Below are 25420 nucleotides of genomic sequence, written 5' to 3'. Positions count from 1 at the left end.
CATATACGTCATACATATTCTCGTTATAAGAAATAACACTGAATACCATTTGATAAACTGTTTAATCAGAATTTATAAAAATGTATTAAACCGCTTCATGTTGATAAAGTTACATAATATGCAGCCAACGGTTCTATAGCCAATATATTTCCCGACGGGACAGCCGTTACCGATTGTAGACATTGAATCGTTTAAATTTTTCACTTACTATGGACTTAAGCCAATGAAGACTGTAATTTTTCAATAAATGTTTGATATATCTATTCTTCCATTCATAAAAGTATAACTATCAACTGAAGCAGAAATTACAGTAATTGAATATTAGAATGCACGACCGCTGCTTTATAGGGAGTACTGACATTTGCAGTCAAGGTTGTGGGAACGTTACCAAACTTGTTTCTATATTGTACAGTATGTATGTTTTACCTTTTCTTTTAGTTATTATATAAGTTCAACAGCCTACAGAGCATCAATGTCATATGTAGGCTATAAAAAACTGATCAATGTAAAATCGAAAAAAGCTTAGTTTCACTCGCCCATACTCTAAATTAATGTATCCGCCATTAAAGTAATGAAAAATAATGCATACTAATATCACAAAATGAACAAATCGAAATTGAATAGAAAGATCAAATTAGTGAAACGTATCCAGTCTGTGAGCTACGTAAGAAGCCTCGTTTTTTTCTTGTATTACAATCACTTCAATGCAAAATGTGTGGTTTAAATATTCTAATAGCAACTATAGAAAACATCAAGATCATTTTCCTTCAACTAAATTTCATCTATACATAAGCAGAGGTCTTAAAAAGTTGAACAAATATCTTCCCAAAAAATGATTATTAAAACTTCATCAAGAACGACTCCATATCGCAACACTTATAAGAAGTTTAAGATCGGTAAACACATTTTATCCGACTCTTTCAGAATTTATAGGATACACACTGTCGTTATTAATCAGATTTGTTGCAAGGTCCTTTAAGACAGCTTTCCACGAGAAAGTTAAGATACAAAAAACAGACATAATTCTAAAATTTGTGGTAAAACAACTCTGATTCATAGAAAGAGTTATTTCAATCAATGTTTTCTAAAGAACAAGATTTTTTTGGAATAGTGTATACTTGGTATGACCAAAAAAAAAATTATAATATACGGTCTAATAAGTATTGTAGCTTGCAAGGAATAGCAATAAAAATATTTCACCAGTACGTTGGATCCTAGCGTAAAAGCTGTCAACTTTGAATCCCAAGTTTTTACATATGTCCATAATTATATTGTGTAAAGAAATAAAGAATATAGTATTCGTTACATTGATGTATATTGAAAATAAGTTTTTTTTCTTATATACGACACGTGGTTGGACTAGAAAAAAGGTTAACGTTATCTACTGCTTATTTCTTCTACATCAGTAGATCCGTGGAATTCACTACAATATTTAATAATGATACACAAGGTGTTGCTCGTGTTTATAATGTTATTGTGACCTTACAATTCCCACTAATTTACTCTCACATTTTCTGCACTTTAGTGGAAAAGTACAGTTACACAAGGATTTTAGGCTCAGCAGTAGGTATATTCAGATTGATTAAAGAACACCCTTGAAATATGACGTCACATGTCGCATGCATCATCATTTAACGCAAACAAACGTATTTTCTATCTTATAAATACGCTCTAAATAAGACAACTCCCTATTTTCAGGCGTTTGTTATGTTATTCATTTTTAAGATGACCGTTTCGATCATACCGGATTTAGCCAGACCTATCATCTATGATCAGTGACTGAGTGGTTTGACGATGCCTACAGTACCTATCGAATCCTTTTGTCTGTAGCTGGGATTATTGATTTACAACTTTTAAAAATTGTGTTGATCTGTTATTTGTTTCTGTCATATTTACGATGTTCCACAGCTAGGAATTTCTTACGTTTGTGAGTTCCTATCATTGTATAAAAAGTATTTAAATATCCGCCGTATCTAACCCCTAACAAAGATTTTACGCGTCCACCGCTGGATTTACGGATTTTCTAACGCCGGTGTTAGTAAATCAACGGTCATTTCCTGAGAAAATAAGTGGTTAGCCTAAGTAAGTTGTTCTAATATGAAAGACAATTTCGTTAATCTACATGTAACAATACAAGGATTCGGTGCCACAAAGATCAGGCTAAAAGCGTTTGTTTATTTCTTAATCATTCATGAAAATCAAATGAAAACACAACGAATTTTGTCTCACTTTTAGCTTTTTCGCATCAAAACGGTCTATCGTGACCATCAAATTCATATTGGGCACTCCTTTTGTCATCATTTCAGTCTGCAGGGTTCTTTAATTTCTCACAAATGCTCTCAATTTGCAAAACACGGAATCTTGATTTAGCGTCGGGTTTGACGGTTTTGCATTCTTGCAACGACGGTTGCAACTGTTTAGTTTTGATAACAAAATCATGCATTACAGATAAATTTGAAACATTTTAACAAAGTAAAAAAATGTATGATGTGCGTTCACTAATATTAGAGCTCTCACGCCCTGTGGTTGTTACATAGATCTCATATCCCGTAAAGTTTTACACGTACTCCATTCAAAACCTCGTATCCTCACATATTACCATATAACATTTCATAACCAGTGAAGTGTGAAGATACTAGGGTTTTGTCGCAAAAATAAAACTTGTGACCGTAAATTAACGAACATGGTGACCGGTGTTAAAAACAAGTACTTTCTTCAAAACCATACAACCGACGCAGTAAATTCTATTCTTTTTACTTATAATTTTCTATATTTCATTCAGGAAATAACACATTGCACGTAATTTCAATTTTCGATACAGTTTTTTTCGTACGCCACTAACTAATCAGTATTTGACCAATCGGGATACAGAATTGCGATCAGGTGACTTGCGTTTCCTTGGAAGAGCGTCTCCAAGATCAAAGGATAAAAAGCGAAAGTATACCGACTGCGTCGGAATAACGGAAGGAATATTTATATAACCGAGATATTACAACATCAACGTTTTCGATATCTCAAGCTCATAAAAACATTCACAGATTTTTTCAACCGATACAAGGAACTCACTCTTAAAAACAGATGTACTTGTAAAGGATTAATACGTGCGGTTATATCTTTCCCTTTGTTTTACGGTAATATTCTACACAAAGCACGGAAAGCTTGATACTCACCTAATAAATTAACTAGACCATTCAATATGTTCATTCGTATGGGATGTAGTTATGATATTGTTGTCAAATCGTGAAGGTTAGCATTTTTGGTACTAATATCTTTTCGCTCATATGATCTTTACATAGATATTAAAACACTATTTAAAAGGCAGCTTTTGGTATGACGTGGGTTAATGTCCTTATTGTATGACCTGTCATGTACCGTGATTCTCAAGCCCGCATGGGAAGAATATTAAGATCGATTTTACATACGATTGCAACAAACTGTTTGTAGGTTTAAACTGGTCATGTCGCTACTGCTAGTAATCTTTATTTTGAAAATTTATGTAATTTATATTCATTTCCTTTGTTTCCATTGTACAGTAACTGATTTTAGGAGTGTAAAATTATGTAATTATGTAATATTTTTTTTAACAGTGGCCAGATTTGTGATCATACCAAAATACTTAACCCCGCCGAATTTTTGGGCATATCCCAAGACAGGAATTTGAGGCCTCTGTGTTGTTTTGTTTTCACCTGTAGTTTATTTACGTCACTTGAGTATATATGGGGAACTCTTTTGCTGTACCTGTGTATAATGATGTTTTGAGGCCAGCTACACCCTGCCCAGTGGTATGAGATTTTCCTCGTCGTTCATTGAGGACGAATTGGTGGCCTTGGGCTGACATTTTCATTCCGATGGAGCTGTTGTCTCTTTGACATCTACACCATTTCTCTTTTCATTATATCTACATTCAATAAAACTAAAAGACATTTCGAACGGTTAATACTCTATCCAGACCACTTGCTCTCAGTGTCATTAGCCTTATATTGTCAAAACGTATGCTCTTAACAGTCTTCAGGTTCATCATTTATACCTAAGGGATCTCTTATGGAACATTCTGCAAATAATGCTATTTCTTACATGGAAAAGTAATTTAACACTTTCTATTTTGCCTTAAGATCCTCCTAATCTAATTTACTTCTACGTACCGTTAGATTCCTAACTGTTCATTTTCCGCCCATAAACCTAGGTTAGAATGGCTTTCTTGGGATATAAAAAGATATTAGTTCTATTTCTTGATAAATTTTACTTAGTTAACACGTGACCGGCTTGGCTTGTCTTTTCAACATCTGTAATTTAGGTTGCATTGAGTTTACCTTAAAGTTTCATGTTTTCCCCTTATAGTAAGTTCACGTATTGACGTTTAAAAATGCAGTTTTGAAAGAAAAAAAATATACTAAAAATACAATAATATGTAGTTGGCATCCCAATGATAAAAATCTATCTAAAACAAACACATCTGAAATAAAAGAAAAAAAATAGGCGTCGAAAGACGTGAACTCAAATGAAATGAACAGTTTGCAGATCTGTCATGTTATGGTTGATATTACCAGCATAAATTAATCCTAGCTATCGTGTAGTTGTTGATGTTATGCGTATTTTTTTCTCTGAAGACCTTTGTTTGTCCTTATCCTCTGTAGTGCTACTTTATAAACCAATTACTTCCTATCAAACAGTTTCTGATAATTTTGCTCAATTGGATCAAGAAATTATCGTATTTACGGCTGACAAAGAAATCATTACATTTGATCATCATCAACGTCTTTCTCAACAGACGCCATTGGCACTAGTTCTATGTCCTCAGATGAACCCTTTTTGGTCATGAACTCCATTGATTAGGAATGCAAGGCTGAAGTTGAAATTCCGGAACAAATTTAGAATTTTGAGAGTCCCTTGGGGTAGGAGCAATGTTCGCTACTTTATTTGCATCGTCAATCTTACTCAGTATCAAGAGTTTCCTCTGATTTAACATACGATAAGGTACACTAAAATCTAATTATTGTTTTAATGACTTACAAAATCGTTCTCGGATTTAACTTAAGTTTAACCTTAAGGGTTATGATTTGGCGTTGGTTTTGTCTTTTTTGTGTGTGTGGCGTGGAGGTACTAGAACTTTTACTTTTAGATCCTTTATAAATATAATGCATTAATTATTTTGTTGAAAATCATAGATTACCATCGTGGTACATGGTATATTCCTGTCATACTAATTGACATCAAGTCAGGATTACAAATATAGTCACTAGTTCAATTGACATGCCTTCCAAAAGCAAACATGGTACATGGTAGAAATATGAATTTACACGACGAGAATATTTTTTGATCAGTCGACGTTTGTATCTTACCAGGTCCTCATGATAAGGAATCTAGTTAGTTGTGCAATGGATAGCACACAATTTGAAGGCTTTCGTAGGCTCCGACAAAAGACCAAATTACAAGTTTTCTCATACTGGCAGTTATCTACCATGACCATGAGATCTGGTGTAATGATACACTAATCATTAAACGTGTAATGAAACTTATTTTGTCTATGTATCATATTTTTATAGTCATATTATAGATTGTTATGAAAAAATCTTTATTGATTTATAATTACAATAGCAGGTAATGTCATTTATATTTTCATCCCAAGGTTGTCTGTTATACTAAAAGTTCTTTGTAGAGTCATTGCTAGCTTTCGTAATTACAAATGCATTGTGCCGTTTACATCTTTAAAAGCTAAACAAAATATAATAATACAGAAAATATGATGATCACATCTTTCAACAAGGCAGTTGTACTTGAACGATTATTTAAACAATAATACGCAAAAAGAGAGATAATTCAATGTTCACATATAGCAGGCCAACACAAGTTATTTCTGTGTTTGACATCAGCGCACGTATTGAAATTATACGATTTTCTGAGAAAACAAACAGAAAAATTCCTAAATGTGCGGTCAAAATCCGGAATTTCGTTTTTTTTTTTGCGCCATATTTTGCCCTTTAACTGACACAAAAATGATGATTATCCGAGCTTTTGATACAGATTTAGTTTTAAAATTGACTTCGCGTCGTTCTTACCCACATCAGCTGATGAAAATCATGGTGCAGCATTCAAATCTTCTCGTTTTCGGACGCAGTCGGTATAGTTTCGGTTTTTTACAGTTTGACCTTGAAGACGTTTTTTTTCTATGGAAACGCAAGTCACCTGATCACTATTCTGTTTCCCGGTTGGCCAAACACGGATAACTTAGTGGCGTTCGAAATAAACTGTATCGAAAGTTGAAATTGCGTGCCATGTGTTTTTTTCTTGAATGAAATGTAGAAAATTTTAACTAAAAAGGAAAAAAAATTACTGCGTTGGCCATTTTTTTTTAAAGATTGTACTTGTTTCATTTATCACTGAAGCATCAAAATGAATAAAACCCTTGTTACAGTAAAACTAGATAAACAAGGGAAGTTCATTTTCGATTGGTATGCTATAAGCATGTCCCTTGAACAGAATTTCTCGTTTTGTTTTTACATGTTTACTCAGAAAAAAATCATTTATAATTACAACTCAAACGCCATTAAAAATAAGTTTAATATTATAAATGGTCTACGATTTACAGGTTTAGATTCTAAGATGACATTCAAAATACAAAATACTAAAGTTTGGATCAATGTTACCTTGAATTTTCATACCATATAAAACTGGAGTCACCTCTCATCAGTAGCATATCAAACCATCCAAAAATGTAATCAATAAACTGGAAGTATAAAATCAAAAGGTTATTTTATGCCAAAACACACACACACACACACACACATATATATATAGAAGGGTCTGAAAAATTCCCAACGATGTTAGAACTGTCAAATTTGCGAAGCAAATTGTTGGTGGTTCTCTCAGCGGGACTCGAACTCGTACCGCTGCGACAACTATGGCAATACCGCCTGCACAAAGTCCAGTGCCCTAGACCACTCGGCCAGCCAGACTATATAAAATATAGCTTTCGCTGGCCGGGTCATTCCACCTCGTAGGATTGATCTAGGGATGTAACTTAGTACACGATGTATGGTAGTACGGGACAGTTCATCTAGGTGTTATTATGTAGGATAGAGAATCAAATTAACGATACATGTCACAACAAATCAATTATACATAGTCTCAGAATGTGACGACTCTATTCGCTACACTGTTCCATCGGATCAAATTGATACAGGGAAGATCATGTAAACTTATAGAAGTCTGAACAATTTCCAACGATGTTAGAACTCTCAAATTTGTGAAGCAAATTCTTGTCGTTCCTCTCGCGGGACTCGAAACAGTCCTTAATGGTCATAAATATCTTTTTGTATATTAGAAATTCATGAAAAGGAACATCTGATTCCAGTAATAACTGGAAATCAATGAGCAGTGAACTTGGGCCATTCCAACATTGTCCAAGGACTGTTTTTTAGTCCCTATAATTAGAGCTTTTTTTTGCGCTTATTTTTTTTTGTTTCGTTCTTTGTTTTTTGTGTGTTTGCCTCATACCCCCACTTCATACCAAACAAGTTGACGTCAATCAAAGAATTAAATTGGTTTGGTCTCAGTTGACTTTCGATAAGGTTGCCATTGTGTTGATTTAAAAAAAAATATCAATTAGAATGGTTTATAATAGAAATTATAATAGAAACTTACTTCCTTTTTAATCTAAAACGTTGACACCTAATTCATTATTCAAGTCATCAGCGATTATCCCCCAAAATTCGACAGATTTTCCTGTCAGTAGATGACAGAGGTAACATTTAAAACAGAGCTTAAATTTAAGATATTAATCTTTATCAGACAGCTACCATTATCTTCTCAAACTGTTCTTCGTTTTGATACGATCGATTAACATTTTAGTCTTAAAACTTTACAAAAGTCGATTAATGACACGGTATATATGTTGTTAAAACAATGTATTTTTTTGGGTATCTTGTTTACTTATTTTTGCAATCTAGATCTTATATTCAATAATCCCACTTTTCACTACACAGGCAAAATTATTTCACATGATTTTCACCCGACTTGAGCAAATAAACTTTGTGACATAGTTCACGTGAAATTCGAGTGAATCGAGCCTTCACGTAAAATTCACGTGAATTGTTCACATGCAATTCGTGTTATAATAAGTGAATTTCACGTTGAAATCACGTTAATATCATGTGAAGCTCGATTAACACGAATTTGATGTGAAAAATATTTGCCTGTGTAGACGACAAGATCGGAAAGTGCTGCAGGGCCTATCCAGACACTTTAAAAAGGAGGGGTGCGAGCCGGAGTAACTTAGAAAAAAGGGGGTGCTAGGACATTATTTACCATTTTTTTTGTCAATTTTACAAATGAAAATGACAAATTTTCCAATAAAAAGGAGGGTACCAACCCCCTGCACCCCTGTATCCTTCACAGTGCTGTTGCTTCAAAATCATTTCATTATTAAATACATGTATTTGAATCACTTAGCCTATATTGATTATTCCGGATTTTCTTCATCTTGTTGATTTAAAGACTGTCCTCTAAATGAACGTTTAAGCTAGTTTTGCTATATCATGCATTGAATTTTGCATCTACAATTTAGTAGTTAATGATATATAGTTAAAACGATTACAATTTTACGGGCTTCCGGATTAAAGGCTAAAAACCACTAATTCTACTTCCCATAGGCTTCTATGCTAATTTCACAATATTCAATGGCTTCTCTGGACTTTACCTTAACTTTAACCTGCAGAGGACTATATATCAGCATGATTCTACATATATCAGCTCACAATCCTCAGAATGGCATGTGGGGTTAGCAGACTTGCAGTGCAGTACTGGTCACCGGAAGTGAAGTGTCTATAAATAGCATGGGAAATCCCAGTGTTTTCACAAGATAGGGGTATATTTAGAAATCATTATGGAGATTAGGCTTCACATCACAAGAAGCAAAATGCACCTATAAAATGTACAGAAATGTTTTTCCTTTCAGAAACTGTTTAAATTTTTTAAATGAGATGAGAACTTTTTTCACAGCACTATGAGGAACAGGGGTAATTTCTGCGTAGGACTATTTTTGCCTACGTTCCAAATGCTCATTGGTTGAATTGGTGGTCTGTAACCTAAAAGGAAATTAAGATCAAACAAGAATTTGGAAAAAAATGGAGTTTCAAATAGTACGGGACGTGAAACAGAGAACATATATTGAAGATTTTACAGAAATGGTTTTCCCTTGATTAAATGAAAATCACCTGATGAACTTTCTAAGTTTTAAACTTTCTATCATACTTTTGAAATTATAGATTCGCGAATGATCATTTGACTACAAGTTGATTGCCAAGGAAAGGCCAAATGTATCCCCCTTAATATCATCATTGTATGGGCTGGAACAAGGGAAGGCAAACTGTATTCTCTGAACATTATCATTGTATGTGCTGTAACAGCAGTACGAAAAAAGACATCGCGTAGATACATGTATCATCTTAGTTCACATAAAACTAATTTTAATCTAACAAATCGTATGATCTTCATGGTGTGATCCTGCTGCAAATGCATGTTAAAAAGCAAACACATTGTACTGTAACCGGTAGCATATTGTCGTTAAGCATTGATAATTAGCCAACATGAACACAACTGTAGGTGAGTGCTGAGCTTTAATGAAATGAACACATCAATATAAATGATTTAAATATTATTTGTCTTAATTCTCGTTTAGTGCAAACATCGACATGTCTAGTCGACGCATATTTTTTATATCTAGATGGCATTTAAAGGAAAATGTAAGGGAACCAATCTATTGAATGCACTTTGATGAAAGAGTTCAAACTTGTGACCGCTGGTAAACGGCCAGCCACCTTAATACATTTAACGTCGCGCCGCCGAAGTAAAGGAGATTTTCAGACAGCATAATTATGTCTCTGACATTAAAATCCTACAACTAAAACACATCGCTTCGTCGATTGGATTTTGTCTGAAGGACAATCTATTCCAGAAATTCGGTTAGTTTTACGACTTGTCTTCTTGTTAAACACAAGTACGTCAATATTATAGACAATGAAACTAAGACTTCTACCATCTTTATCTCACATCAGCTATTTAACCCGACAATTGTAATTAAGATACGTATCAATGATTCTGTGTTAAACTACTCATTTTTATCCTCCATAATAATACTATTAGTCACTGCTAAAGTAATCTGGACTGATTATAACTGCATGGATTTTGCGTTTCCTTGTCCTTGCATACCAGTGCAAGTGAATTTAATTTCATTCTAATGTAAAGTTAAGGACACAGTGGTTAAGGAACCTATGAACAACATATAAATTTAAGAAGGTAAAGCTAGAACCAAAAGATATAGGACTGAAAGAAATCACAAGCAACCCAAAAATTAAAATAAATTGATGCATACGAATAAATACATAGTTTTTTTAATCAGTCACTGAACTGCAAATAATCCCAAAATTGTTCTTTGTTACTTTTTGACGACAGAAGATCAACATTTTAAATAGTGATGTCAACATTTTTTTACGTTGAAGGTTATATGAAAATCTAAACTGTTGGAATTTGTCTTATCTTCTTTCATTGCCGACATGGTATACACTAGTACGTCTTTTCGATTAAGCCATTATGTGAGTTTCTACAACACATTTCCAACTTATTGTTTACATACCAGAAACTGCAGTACTATAATTGTAAAAATAAAACACGCGACTTGAGAATGGTCATAAATATAAAGCGTAATTATTCTATGTATTTCAAAATTCTCTTATTGACGTATTAAGTTTAGAAAAGAATGAATGTCATTTTAAAATGTGAACTGGTTTTCGGAGATCAACTGATTACTAGATCCATACGTTTATGTAAGCACTGAAAAGCTTTAATAATATGACCGTACAATCCACGGAATATGTTGCTCACGAAAGTAACTATTGAATAAATGTGAAAGATTTGAGGCGACAAAGGTACAAGGGGTACTGGAAGTCTTGTGTAGGTTTAAAATTAAGCTCAGCGTGTTTAATGAAATAAAAAAAATAAAATGGAACGTATTTAATTAAAAAAAAACAACCAAACAAAAAAAAAAAAAAAAAAAATAATAAAAAAAATAATAAATAAATAAATATTTAAATAAATAAATAAAAACTAGTAAATACTGAAAGATATACCTGATAAATAACAATAACCTCAAGCTGCAAAGGGAATTTGATTTCCGGTTGAAATACATGTAGTAATACAACCATAACACGGAAGGATTTTTAATATTTCTAAAATAACTTTTTTAAAACAATTGATTAAAATAGTACATTATGTCACGTTGAAATTTTTGCTTCGTTAAACACAAAGAATAACATGTAATGTGAGATGTTTTAGATATGTTTACATAATTTAAAAAAAACAATTAACCTTCTTCAATGACGAAAAGAGCATAACAACGCATTTTGGCGCTTATTTTACAATCACATGATTGTATGAATACAATCAATCCGCGTGAGTAGTCAACAACAAAACAACAAAAAAATGCAGACGATAAAAGAGGAATGCTAATGGGAAGCACGCCATATTGAAAATGACCCAAATATGTAAGTCATGCCAAGCATTTCAAAAGTACATTTAAAACCTATTGTTGTTAAGTATAACCGGGACTACTTTTCACCACGTGTCTGTGTTTGTTTTTATTTCTAAACCTAAATATAGCTATAAATTGTACATCAATATATGTTGTTTCTAACAACAATATCATTGATCTATGATATACCTGTATTGTCTCTTAACATAGTCTCGGCAATTATACACGAAAGGTTTACATGAAATGACATATTGGGATTCGAACTTTTGAGCTTTTTTACCTGATCTCGTCTTTCAGGAGACAAACATCATGATATTCTTCCTACTCCAACACCATACAACTTACATGTGATTCCGTGTAAAGTTGTAGACTATCATTTAAATGCAAATAAGACCCTGCGGTCCTTTTCACAAAAAATCGTAAATGTAAAATTAGTCGTAAGTTATGATGTCATAATAGAGTTAAGTATTGTGACGTCACAACGTACGACTAATTTTACTGATTTATAAAAAAAACTTTAATTGAAAACGACCGTTAATTATGCTGAAGCACTACCGTAAGTAAGCATTTTGTTTTTGTTTCATACAAAACGTCGACATATAGAATTTCATCTTTGAAAAGAGAACAGAACATCTAGCACATATCCATAACATACTCCAGGGAGGCATAATCATATTAGATTTAAGGTGCAAGTTTAATTTCATTAATTTCAAAATCTACTGGAAACGTATATGACCAGTTTGACTACAGACAACAATACCACCATACCAACCAGATTTTACTCTACAGCAATAGCACCAACCACACAATAGCTGAAAACTTCAAATTAATATTATATTCTTATATTTTATCAACCAATGCCCATACCAATAATGATTAATGTCATAAGTGTTGATCGAATTTCTGTTTCTGCAAGTCAACAGAATACAGAATTTATGTTGTAGGTTATTAAACCTATATGGTTCCGATCGTACTAATCTGAAGTCTAGACTCGAAAAGGAAGATATCTACTTCCTTATAGGTTATTAGAGACATAAATTCCTGTAAGTAATTACAACTTGACCATAAACAATGTACAGCTGTTAGTGACACTAAACGTTTGATGGTTTGTATACAAATAACCACAGGACGCTTTATTTATGTGCAACTTAAACGTAGAGCCAGTGAAGTTAGAATACAGCTTTAGTTATGGTTTCCATGGTGATGCATGGTGTAAATAAAAATGAGCTTTTTTATTGAAATGTATTTATTTTGTATTCAATTAATTAACTCATTTACTTTTCACAAATGTCATTCGGAAGTAAAAAGTCGAAACAAGTCGACATCCAGAGCAAGAACTGTGAACATTTGTTTGAAGCTATGTCACACTTTTAAACATGGTTATGCCTAAAGACCAGGCAGGGGCGATTCATCATAACTCAAGATGGTCAATGAAACTGTTTAAATACATTCGTTAGGTCCTAAAACAATCTTTCCATGTTCATTTCCTTGGATCTGCTATATATCGTGAAATATTTTTTGACTCGTTAAAAATTCTGGCGGGATATTTTTCCGTAATTTTATTTAGTAGGATGAAACCAAATTGTAACTGTTAATATCTCCAGTGGACAACTTTCATTTTCACTTTTATTTTCTAATACAGTTTATGTGAAGACTAATGAAGGATTTCCAATCAAAAAATATTTGGGATGAATCACTGATGACAAGCTTCTGCCTGGTTTTACGACAGAGCTGTACTTCATACTTTCTGTCAACAGAAGTCGAATACGAAAACGGACAAATTGTACATTAAATTGTAAATTTCTACATCAAAGCCACAAGCACGTCCAAGATTTTAAATTTTATTTATTAAAGTAAACACTGCGGATCATCACGTATAGAGCAAGACTTGGTTTAGTATGACACCCCAGCTTGGTACAGTTCGAAATGGTAATAATTTGGTACAGCATTTCGTTCTGTGAAATGACTTCCACCACAATGTACACATGGATGCTTGTTCGTTGTGAAATCAGCATACTTCATATGTACACATGACAACAAACAAGGCACGTTTTTTATTATTTACTTATTTGCGTTATTTACTATTGGGTCGATCAGTAGGCTGTTAGTAGGCTGTTCGTAAGCTATTAACTACTATTGGGTCAATTAGTAGGCTGTTAATTATTATTGGCCCAATTAGTAGGCTGTTTATTACTATTTGTCCGATTAGTAGGCTGTTATTTACTATATTGGGCCCATAAGTAGGTTATTAATTACTATTGGGCCGATAAGTAGGCTGTTAAATATTATTGGGCCGATAAGTAGGCTGTTAATTACTACAAGCTCGATTAGTAATTTGTTAATTACTACTGGGCCGATTAGTAGGCTGTTAATCACTATTGGGCCGATAAGTAGGCTGTTAATCACTATTGGGCCGATAAGTAGGCTGTTAATTATTTTAGACCGACAAGCAGGCTGTAAATGAAAGAATTCATATTAAATGCATAGTCTTATCTTCTATTTGTATATACTCTGTAATTCAGAACTAAAATACCAATAGCACCAATAAAGTATGCTGGCTCCTTTTTATGCCTCTGTGAGCCATTTTTTTAACATTTGTATTAGTGACATTATAATTGATGCCTAGATTTTAAGAGAATTTTTAGATGTACTATCGTTAAAATCCCGGAATAAAAAATCTTAAAAAGTCAATCAACTAAAGCTATCAAACAAACAGGCAAATGAAATAAATTAATGAAAGACAAACAAACAAAATAAAACAAAAGGAAACAGTAACAGAACAACAATGAAATTATAATTATCCCCCCCCCAAAAAAAAATAATAAAAAAAAATTAAGATATGGCAGTATTCTTGCCTCAATCAGACAAGGCGATGAGAACACCAATCAAGAATTCCAATCGGTACTAATCAATGTTTTCCAGAGGCACAATAAAACTTAACAAAAAGGGCACATAATACTGGTGTGATAATATCGTTTGATAGAAATGACCGCCAGCAGTTGACGATCAAAGATATACCTCCTACTTCCTGCTGACAACAAAAAGACAAAATTGGTAATATTCATTTGATAAATGCATTTTTCATGACGGACATCTGGGGGAAATGCTCCAAACACTATTAAAGGTCAATGAACTGTCAGGAAGCACCATATCAAAAGTCAACGTTTATAAACAATTATTTTTTTCTGTATATTAATCTCAATCTCATTAATTCCAAGAAGTATCTCTTCAGAAGTAGTCTACTCTACAGAGAATTGTTTCTGTTGAGGCAAAAATAGAAATAAGATTTCTTTAATGGGAAATATAGATCAATCTAATAGATTGGAACCTAAAAGTTTGTTAGATTATTACCAGAGATATGCTTTTGAAATGTCATAGTAGTCTTCCTTTATAAAGTCAGATGAATTTGGCCAATTATGCAGATTCAATTTAATTTACAACGAAGATCTATGATACATGTGCATGCAATCAAGGGGCCTTGTCGACTTTGTGCTATGTTTTGAAGGTTGGTACGCCGTTTTGTATAACTAGGGTAAGGTTTCAAATGATAAAAAACAACTTATTTAAGTCTTTGCCCTGCATTTTTACAGGTGAAAGGTTGCTTTTCACACCAACATCCATTTCAATGATATCACATGGTTTCTGTCGTTTGTAGTTATCTTATGGTGTCTCCATAGGCAATGATGCATTCGAAACCGAAGCAGGTGGGAAACATGTATAGGGACAAATGCACTAATTCATATGTATATGAATATGTTATATATCAATTATAAATTAAGGCAACGGATTTTTTATCATCAATTTTGCCGAGCATCTTAGGACTTATGTAATATGTAAAAACAGCTATAAAAATTAATCTGCTCGAAAGCTAGACATAAATGGTTACACCATAAATGGCTAAACTACAATATAAAATATTGTTTAAGCTTTGCCGTCAAATTGTGTTTATGCCTGCAATGTGATACGAGGAAGAGATTGTTTTAAAAAAATTCTATACAATAGCAACCATGTGCGAGAAGTATTTCGAATTATCACGTTGTCACGTTATATTTCGAACTTGAATAAGCAATCATAAAACATTTTAAACATGAGATGACATAGATTTAATATATAAAACTTTAGACAATGGTACTTCATATATGGAATGCTTGCATAACAACGCCAATTAACGCCAATACTTAATCACTACTAAATCGCTAGAGTAGTTATCAACACAAAATAAGACAATAGTTTAAAAGGAATACAAAATTGTCTTCCATTTACAGTAAATCACGCCACTTCAAATTGTGACCTAAATATGCCAATCGAAAAAATACATTTCTTAATACTAAAACCATAACTAGTCTTCTGTTTAAAAAGGGTCATTTAATATACATGTAAACAATTGCACAATACGTACGATGAGTCTAGATGTTGAAAACAAACCGACATGAACAGAACGGAATGATGTAAAAAGACAAGATTTTATCTGTCAACAACAGATATTAGTGGATTTTCTATAATACGATGTTCATTGAAACAATTTTTTATGGCGTTTCGGGCATAGTTTGATACTACATAGAGTACAAATGAACAGGGAATAGAAAAAATATGTTTTTCTATAACTTATTGTATGGTTATTAGTTAATGTGAATGTTTTTTTTTAAAGTTTGAATTGGCAATTTCGTGGTCATTACAAAGAGTAATCAAGGGAACCAAGGTTATAGCGGTAATCAAAAGAATGTACTCTAGGGACAAAGACCCGACATAGAAAACAGACATACACAACAAAGACATACAGTAACTAAAATCATACATACAAAGTAACAAAAGCAAATGAGCAACTCGGACTCCACTAAAAACTGGGAGCATGGACCAGGTGCACCGGTAGGGTAAGCGTCCTTTGCTTTTCTAGAAACACCCGCCGAGTTGCTCATAAAAAGTCAAGTCCGGGGTAGACAAACGAGGAAAGGAAAACTATGACCCGTTGAATAAATCAGTTTTCATGGTGCAGATGGATACACCATAACGATCCACGAGTTCATGATGACGACCATAGAACTTCTGTAGTGATGACCTCAATCTTGTAGCAACATAACCCTGTTCCAGAAGCCTATTTGTTAGAGTTCTAGTGCAATACAAAAAGTCTGCGTAGTTTCGGCAAGCTCTGGCATAACGTATGAGTTGTGATATGAACACTCCATACGCAAATGCTGAAGGGATGTTGCCACAGATGAAAGGAAAGTTGGCAATTCTGAATGAAAAGTCATCACGTTTGTCGTAAAGTTTGGTCAATAGTTTTCCTCTACCCGTGCAGGTCCGGGTGTTAAAAGAATAGGCTTGCAGCAGCGCTAAGCTTGTCGTAAAAGGCGACTAAATAGTGCTCAGAACCCTATCCGGGGGCTAGGGCGCTTTGCCCACAGAGCAACTGGGATATGTGCCCCAGGTGGTTGAATGGGGTACCCCTGGCGTGTTACATGCTGGGGTTGTCAGGCTATAATACGGAAAACCTGACCGCAAACCATAGTGGTGCACCGTGTTGGGACGATGCCACGTTCCTTGTACGTTAAAGAACCCTTCTGTGGTATTCTTCCGGAGTAGGAACCATAAGGCTCATTGCTCATTGATGATGTTCATTTTATTATCAATTTCATGTTCATCGTCTGAATATAGCTGAAATATTGCTGCTCGAACGTTAAACCCCAACAAACAAACAAAACATCCTCTACCATCGATTTCTAAGTGTAGGTCAAGATAAGAGGCTGACTTCAATTAAGGAATGAGTGCAGTTTGAAATACATATCCGGAGCAAGGTTTTCGGTTTGCATGTCAATCTATATTTGTTTGCGTTTTAAAATTTTTATCAACGAAAATTAATTGATTGATCATTGTTGGGGTTTAACGCCCGAGCAGCAATATTTCAGCTATATTCAGGCGATGAACATGAAGTGCACGATAAAATAAACATGAAATGATGATGAAATGGAAAATGGGATGGGACACAAGGAAAATGGGGTCGACAAATTTTGATTGTCACCGGATATGGGGAGAGGTGGGTAAGGTCGGGCAATTTAGCCTCCTGTGGCGGAGCCCTATGGTTTCTACTCCGGGAGAATACCACAGAAGGGTTTTTTAACGTGCGAGGAACGTGGCATCTTCCCAACACGGTGCACCACTATGGTTTGCGGTCAGGTTTTCTGTATTATAGTCTGACAACCCCAGCATGTAACACGCCAGGGGTACCCCATTCCACCACCCGGGGCACACAACCCAGTTGCTCTGTGGGCAGAGCGTCCTAGCCCCCGGCTAAGGTCTGAGCAATATTTACTCGCCTTTTACGACAAGTTTAGCGTTACTGCATGCCTATTCTTTTGACCCGGACCCGCACGGGGTTCAACGAAGATGGGATAGTAATTTACTATAAAGGCGGAGTGGGGAGGGTGAGATCCAGAAATTCATAAAAAGGGGGTTTTTGCGCAGAATTAACAAGTGTTTTCCACAACAAATAATGGAGGTTTCAATCCCTGTCAACCCACCCCTTGCCCGTCACTGGTACACATACTTCTAGTCTATGAAATTGTGGTTTACAAATTTATTCATTATTTAAGTTTATTTTCTTTGGCTGAACGAAGAGAGTGGAGTGGATCTTTAGCATCGCGTCGACATATTTTCTAGATAAAATGTATGCTTTCCCAAACGAATGTTTCTAAGTGAAATACGCCGTTAAGATCTCTAATCAAAAGAATCATTGCTTTTTTTATGAATCCCAGCCCTAAAGTGTTGTAAGCACTTTCCGTGCAATTCTAGAATATGGACGCACTAAATATGTTTTCCTGATAATGTAATGACGTTTGGTGTCTTGAAGGTTGCAAGCTGCACTGTTAATGTACATAAGCTCTAATAGTTTTGTCAGAAATCAGAATTATGCACCAGAATTTATCACCTCGTTAGCCAGAAGTCAAAATCCACGTTATTGGAAATCAGGAAATAAATGAATGCACAAAATTCTATTCCCATTACGATGCAATTTCCATTGGAGTTATTTCCGATGAATTATTGCAATTTAAATCGATTTCGAGTTATTATGGCGAGAATTTGTGTTAAAATAGTCTAAGTAGCTAGCAAATGTCACCCTGAGGAATGACTACAGTTTCCAAGATTGACGTCAATACAGTGAGTTTATTTTCTGTCACAAGTTAACCAGAGTAATACAGATACTTAAACTAAGTGATCAAAATTATTAATGTTTGAATTTCTTATCATACAAAACTATGATAGTTTCAGTTTTACTAGAAAAAGAGCTTCTGTAATAGAAATAATATGTGGATTGCGATCTGATGTATTATATCATTACAATAATCGTTGTTTCGTAAGAAGAGATTATTTCGACACCAATCAGAGAAGTACAAAAAGTATTATAAAAATGCATAAAAAACGTCATTAAAGCCCCAAAGGTAGATTATCACTATCCGTTGTTAAGGTAACATCATACCGAATAAAAGTTTAGAAAACAAATATTAGGATTTATTAGCGGCCATTGTTGATTTAAGAAAATATCACTCTTTCATCGGAAGTCTACAATATTGTTGACGCTTATTTTTTTTTTCGTACACACACAATTAACACAAATAGAAATTGAGACATTCTATTTGTCAATTAAGATAAATGGAAATCTAGGTCTATGAAAGTTTTTAAAATTTGTAAACTTCTTTGAGTAAAATGAATAAAGATGGGGTAACTATATTTTATTTTGAAATTGTTTTTCAAGATCGACCCCTCAAAACTAAAAATATATAGTCTCTTTCTTCTGTATGGTAAGTATTATATAACTTAGATCTATTTAGTGGAGGCGTGATAGATCGTCAGGATCGTTTCTTTTATTGACTGTTATGTCTGTTTGTTATGGTTTTTTTAACGTAGAAGCAGAAAACAAAAATAGAACGCTATATTATTGGAATTTCTAAAGCAACATTTGTAAATTAATTTCATAAAACGTCGGCTTTTAAAAAGCATTTAGAATAAGAGGAGGACAAGTTGTTATCTGTTGTATTTTTTTAAGGTTTTGAAGACATAAGCTGTAATAGTTATCTTTATTTCTGTATTCTAAAGCAGTGGTATGACAGCCAAGTATTAAGCTCGACCGGACTTAAAGTTTAAAACGATGACCACAAGACAATGGAAGTTGAGTGATGACAAAAAGCTCACATTAACCTTTCGTCAAAGCAATTTGAACGAGTCCTTCATAAATCTACTATATTATAGGCTTTGTACTTGGAAAAAGTAGCGACTCATTTTTATTAACTTATCATCCCGTTTGCTTTTTCGCAAATTGCCCGACAATCCATAAATTATTTCCCTCTCGCTCTCCAAGTTGTACATTCGTAGAATACTACAAGCTTATTTTACAAAACTACATTTTCATGTCGATAAATTACACGTCTTTGAAAGTGTCATAAAAACAAAACAAAAAAAAAACACCCCCAAAAAACAAAAAAAACCCCAAACAAAACAAAAAAACAAAAACAAAAAAACCCCCCCAAAAAAAATAAACACAAAAAACAAAACAAAACAAAAAACAAAACAAAAAAACCCCCCAAAACTTGTCATCAATTAAAACAAACAACTAAAGCATGGCAACGATAAGCAACCCCTCCCCCAAAATAACAAATAAAATAAAAAAAATATATATTATTTATAGATAATAACAACAGCGTAGAGACAATGGCAAATATTGATTATATCACTCGGAATATGAAATGACGAATTTTTCATACTTAACGTTCACGTGTTATAAGATAAATAACTCCGACTAACTTGTACTAAAAATTTTAAACGTTTAACACAAGGTCTTGGGTGAGGTCAGCGTGTCTACCGAGTTTATTTTTTTACATTTTTCCAACCGAAATATTTTAAACGAGCATGAATAATTCTAATATTTCGAAATTGCGTTTAACATTTATTGATGAGGTCTAACATCAGTTTCACAAAACTGTTCTAAAACTGCCAGGAGAATAGTTTTGTGATAGGTTTAGAATAGCTCAAGGACAGTTCAAGAGCCAACTCTTCTGGCAGTTCTTGTAGAGCTGTTTTTTTACAAGCTCTTATAGTGCAGTTCTGGTACTGCCGGCTCTAGTAGAACACTTCTTGTACAGATGGCGATATTAGAACTGTTCTCATAGAGCTACATATAAAATTTGCATTTTGTTGGAATAGAAATAATGACGTGAACTTACATCTATTAATTGTTAAGGTTTGTACATACTTTGTTTATATTTAATGCGATCTTGATGACATTTATCCTATCAGGAATAATATGATCACGTTCCTGTCCTGTAATTTAAAAAAGACGGATTTAATCGTCACTTATGACAGTGATTTTCGTCCGTGGAGAAACCCCGAAAAAAATCGTTAACCTTTCCTAACCAAAACAATCTCCTTATTCAAATTTAAAAAGTGCATTTTTTATCATAGATTTTATATTTACTTTATATTACAATAAATGAAGTTTTCAAACAATTTTAGAGTTATTGCACAAGCACAAAGTAGCAAAATAAGTATAATTATATGCATTCGTTTTTCATCCAATTTTGAGGTTTTCAAAGGGAAACAAAGTTGTCACAGTTATCAAAGGTACTAAACATGGCTCTATTATTTTCTCTGATATATTTTCTTGAATAATTAATGGGTGAATTCACACACTTGAAACGTGACAATTTGATTAAACGCCTATTACATACTCAATGTAGTTTAACAATGCAGATAATAATAATAAAATAACAGACAACATGAAATCATACAAAATATATACTTAGTAACATCTTCCAAGAAAAAAAATGTAAGATGCTATACATTATTATCTGCATTGTTAAACTACATTGAGTATGTAATAGGCGTTTAATCAAATTGTCACGTTTCAAGTGTGTGAATTCACCCATTAATTATTCAAGAAAATATATCAGAGAAAATAATAGAGCCATGTTTAGTACCTTTGATAACTGTGACAACTTTGTTTCCCTTTGAAAACCTCAAAATTGGATGAAAAACGAATGCATATAATTATACTTATTTTGCTACTTTGTGCTTGTGCAATAACTCTAAAATTGTTTGAAAACTTCATTTATTGTAATATAAAGTAAATATAAAATCTATGATAAAAAATGCACTTTTTAAATTTGAATAAGGAGATTGTTTTGGTTAGGAAAGGTTAACGATTTTTTTCGGGGTTTCTCCTCGGACGAAAATCACTGTCATAAGTGACGATTAAATCCGTCTTTTTTAAATTACAGGACAGGAACGTGATCATATTATTCCTGATAGGATAAATGTCATCAAGATCGCATTAAATATAAACAAAGTATGTACAAACCTTAACAATTAATAGATGTAAGTTACAAACAAAGTTGTCACAGTTATCAAAGGTACTAAACATGGCTCTAGGCTAAAAACCACTAATTCCACTTTCCATAGGCTTCTATGCTAATTTCACAATATTCAATGGCTTCTCTGGACTTTACCTTAACTTTAACCTGCAGAGGACTATATATCAGCATGATTCTACATATGTCAGCTCACAATCCTCAGAATGGCATGTGGGGTTAGCAGACTTGCAGTGCAGTACTGGTCACCGGAAGTGAAGGGTATATAAATAGCATGGGAAATCCCAGTGTTTTTACAAGATAGGGGTATACTTAAAAATCATTATGGAGATTAGGCTTCACATCACAAGAAGCAAAATGCACCTATAAAATATACAGAAATGTTTTTCCTTTCAGAAACCGTTTAAATTTTTTAAATAAGATGAGAACTTTTTCCACAGCACTATGAGGAACAGGGGTAATTTCTGCGTAGGACTATTTTTGCCTACGTTCCAAATGCTCATTGGTTGAATTGGTGGTCTGTAACCTAAAGAGTCACTTTTTGTCTTAGAAAAAATAAATAACTATACAGGTATCTTCCTACACACATACTGAATGCATTTGCAAAGTTTCATTGAAATGTGACAAGCACTTTTTTAAATATTTGATTTTTAAATATAGGGTAACCAAGTTGTGCGAGCAAAAAAGTGACAATATTCTACCATACTTAAATGCATTAAATATTTGCAAAGAACTTTTTCTGACTTTTCAAATAAAAAGTATCAATCACAACTTGTTTTTCAACAATATTAATGAAGAAATAGTTTTAAAAGTAATCATTTTCTGAGAAATTGGTCTTTTTTTTAAAAATTTATTTCTGACATGCCTCCCCCTTTTTCTTGATCACCTGTCAAAAATCCTAAATCTTTAAATTTTCACAAAAGGTGATATATTTGGCTTTAAATTTGTAAATACAGTGTTTTCACATTAAAACATGACCAGTAAAGGGCACCTAAAGCAAAAAAAGTACTCAATAATGGATTTTCCATGTTGCCATAGGGGAATGCTGATATGGCCTTAACCGCAGTAATGAAAGTGAGTTTTTCCTCATTTCTAACCTAATTTCTGCTCAAATCTACACAAAACTTGATTTCAAGTGCTTATTACCACCATATTTAAGTAAATATAGCCCTCAAAGTTTAATATTTGATATTTTTACTGAATTTTCTACACTTTTTACAAGATAGGACATAAAAATCAGTCAAAAAGACCAATTTTCCATAATTTGGACCTATAACTTAAAAAAATGCACATTTTGAAGGATTTTTGTAGTGTATTCCTCTCATGGCAAAGTTAACAAGATCTTCAAGTAGTTTAAAGCTATTTCAAGAAACTTTTCATTTTGCCATGGCTTCATTTTAAGGCTAAAAACCACTAATTCCACTTTCCATAGGCTTCTATGCTAATTTCACAATATTCAATGGCTTCTCTGGACTTTACCTTAACTTTAACCTGCAGAGGACTATATATCAGCATGATTCTACATATGTCAGCTCACAATCCTCAGAATGGCATGTGGGGTTAGCAGACTTGCAGTGCAGTACTGGTCACCGGAAGTGAAGTGTCTATAAATAGCATGGGAAATCCCAGTGTTTTCACAAGATAGGGGTATACTTAAAAATCATTATGGAGATTAGGCTTCACATCACAAGAAGCAAAATGCACCTATAAAATGTACAGAAATGTTTTTCCTTTCAGAAACCGTTTAAATGTTTTAAATAAGATGAGAACTTTTTCCACAGCACTATGAGGAACAGGGGTAATTTCTGCGTAGGACTATTTTTGCCTACGTTCCAAATGCTCATTGGTTGAATTGGTGGTCTGTAACCTTATGACAGTGATTTTCGTCCGAGGAGAAACCCCGAAAAAAATCGTTAACCTTTCCTAACCAAAACAATCTCCTTATTCAAATTTAAAAAGTGCATTTTTTATCATAGATTTTATATTTACTTTATATTACAATAAATGAAGTTTTCAAACAATTTTAGAGTTATTGCACAAGCACAAAGTAGCAAAATAAGTATAATTATATGCATTCGTTTTTCATCCAATTTTGAGGTTTTCAAAGGGAAACAAAGTTGTCACAGTTATCAAAGGTACTAAACATGGCTCTATTATTTTCTCTGATATATTTTCTTGAATAATTAGTGGGTGAATTCACACACTTGAAACGTGACAATTTGATTAAACGCCTATTACATACTCAATGTAGTTTAACAATGCAGATAATAATAATAAAATAACAGACAACATGAAATCATACAAAATATATACTTAGTAACATCTTCCAAGAAAAAAAATGTAAGATGCTATACAGTTTTAGCACTTAATATTGCTTTTCATGTCAAATGTATGCTTATAAATTGATAAAAAAGTGAACATTTACTTTTGTCCCCATATTTAAGGGATTTCAAACAATTTTAGACTTATCGCGCTAGAAAATTGTAACAAAATAAGTCTATACGTATTCACTTTTTAAATTTTAGGAATGTGTTCACCGTCATCAAAAATGCAAAAAACTGCTCACAAGTAGAATAGGCTTCGACAAATTCAAACTTTCTAGATATAATTTATTCAACTGGCAGACAAATTTTAAGTGTGACTGTATTGTTTCCAGATTTATGAGAACTGCATCAAGATCTTCTGACAGTTCTAGCGGAGCCGTCTCTCGTAGAACAGTTCACATAGTGCTGGCTTTACGAGAACAGTGTTAGAGTCAGCTCTGTTAGAACTGTCAAAACAGTTGACTCTTGAACTGTTCTATGACCCTTTTATAACTATCCTATACCCGGTACTTCTGGAAGTACAGATGTCATCTATGAAAAATAGATGAAGTATTGGCCCTTTAGATAAAAAAAATAATGTATTGTTCATACTACAACCAAAATCAAGCAACTGTATAGGAAAACATTCAATATATTACATTACTTTCATTTATATTCCTACCTGATCGGTATGTGATGAGTATGCTACGAAACTGGCCAATTTTGAAAGTATGCATATTTGTGAACCTGTAAATATTTGAGTTCTATTTCTAGAAATTTATTAAAACTAACGTTTTGTGTGAATAGTATGGTGTAAGAAGAAAACCTCAAAGTTGTAGAGAGACACTTACACATTTATATGTAGTATTTATTTGTATGTTATTAAGCATCCTCCCTTTTCACTATGTATCTGCATATTTTAGGATTTAGTTATTGATTACAATAGATATTAGTAACATTCAAACAGATTTATAGAATTGAAACAGTTGGTGCAGAGATAGTGGCGTTAATCAAATATATGAAATACACTACAGATCTGGGAAACTCTTAGTTTCAAGATCTCTTTCTTTATGTTTCATCGTAAATTTGTTTGTTGGGATTTAACGTCCGAGCAGCAATATTTCAGCTATATCCAGACGATGAACATGAAGTGGATGATACAATGAACATGAAATGATGATGAAATGAAAAATGGGATGGGACACAAGGATAATGGAGTCGAGAAATTTTGATTGCCA

At 33.3% G+C, this 25420-nt stretch overlaps 2 long non-coding RNA genes across 4 annotated transcripts; one reads left to right on the top strand and one right to left on the bottom strand.

The window, feature by feature from the left end:
• The first annotated feature begins 268 nt into the window (after positions 1-268).
• On the top strand, positions 269-1911 carry LOC148629670 (uncharacterized). The gene is made up of 2 exons (XR_015919364.1): positions 269-411; positions 1699-1911. It is a non-coding gene; the product is annotated as an uncharacterized LOC148629670 (long non-coding RNA).
• A 3644-nt stretch (positions 1912-5555) lies between these two features.
• Positions 5556-11474, bottom strand: LOC148629669 (uncharacterized). 3 transcript variants are annotated; one of them, XR_015917098.1, is made up of 3 exons: positions 11124-11474; positions 6645-6724; positions 5556-5712 (listed from the first exon to the last, which is right to left on the bottom strand). It is a non-coding gene; the product is annotated as an uncharacterized LOC148629669 (long non-coding RNA). The 3 variants fall into 3 exon arrangements; XR_015917096.1 differs by having other exon boundaries at positions 5556-10644; XR_015917097.1 differs by having other exon boundaries at positions 5556-6724.
• Between the last annotated feature and the right edge of the window lie 13946 nt (positions 11475-25420).

This window comes from Perna viridis, chromosome 1 (genome assembly GCF_037379345.1).
Source record: "Perna viridis isolate PV_CMFRI_1.1 ecotype Kerala chromosome 1, ASM3737934v1, whole genome shotgun sequence".
NCBI classification, from domain to species: domain Eukaryota; kingdom Metazoa; phylum Mollusca; class Bivalvia; order Mytilida; family Mytilidae; genus Perna; species Perna viridis.
The sequence above is the reverse complement of the archived record's forward strand: the minus strand, read 5'-3'. Positions and strand labels throughout refer to the sequence as shown.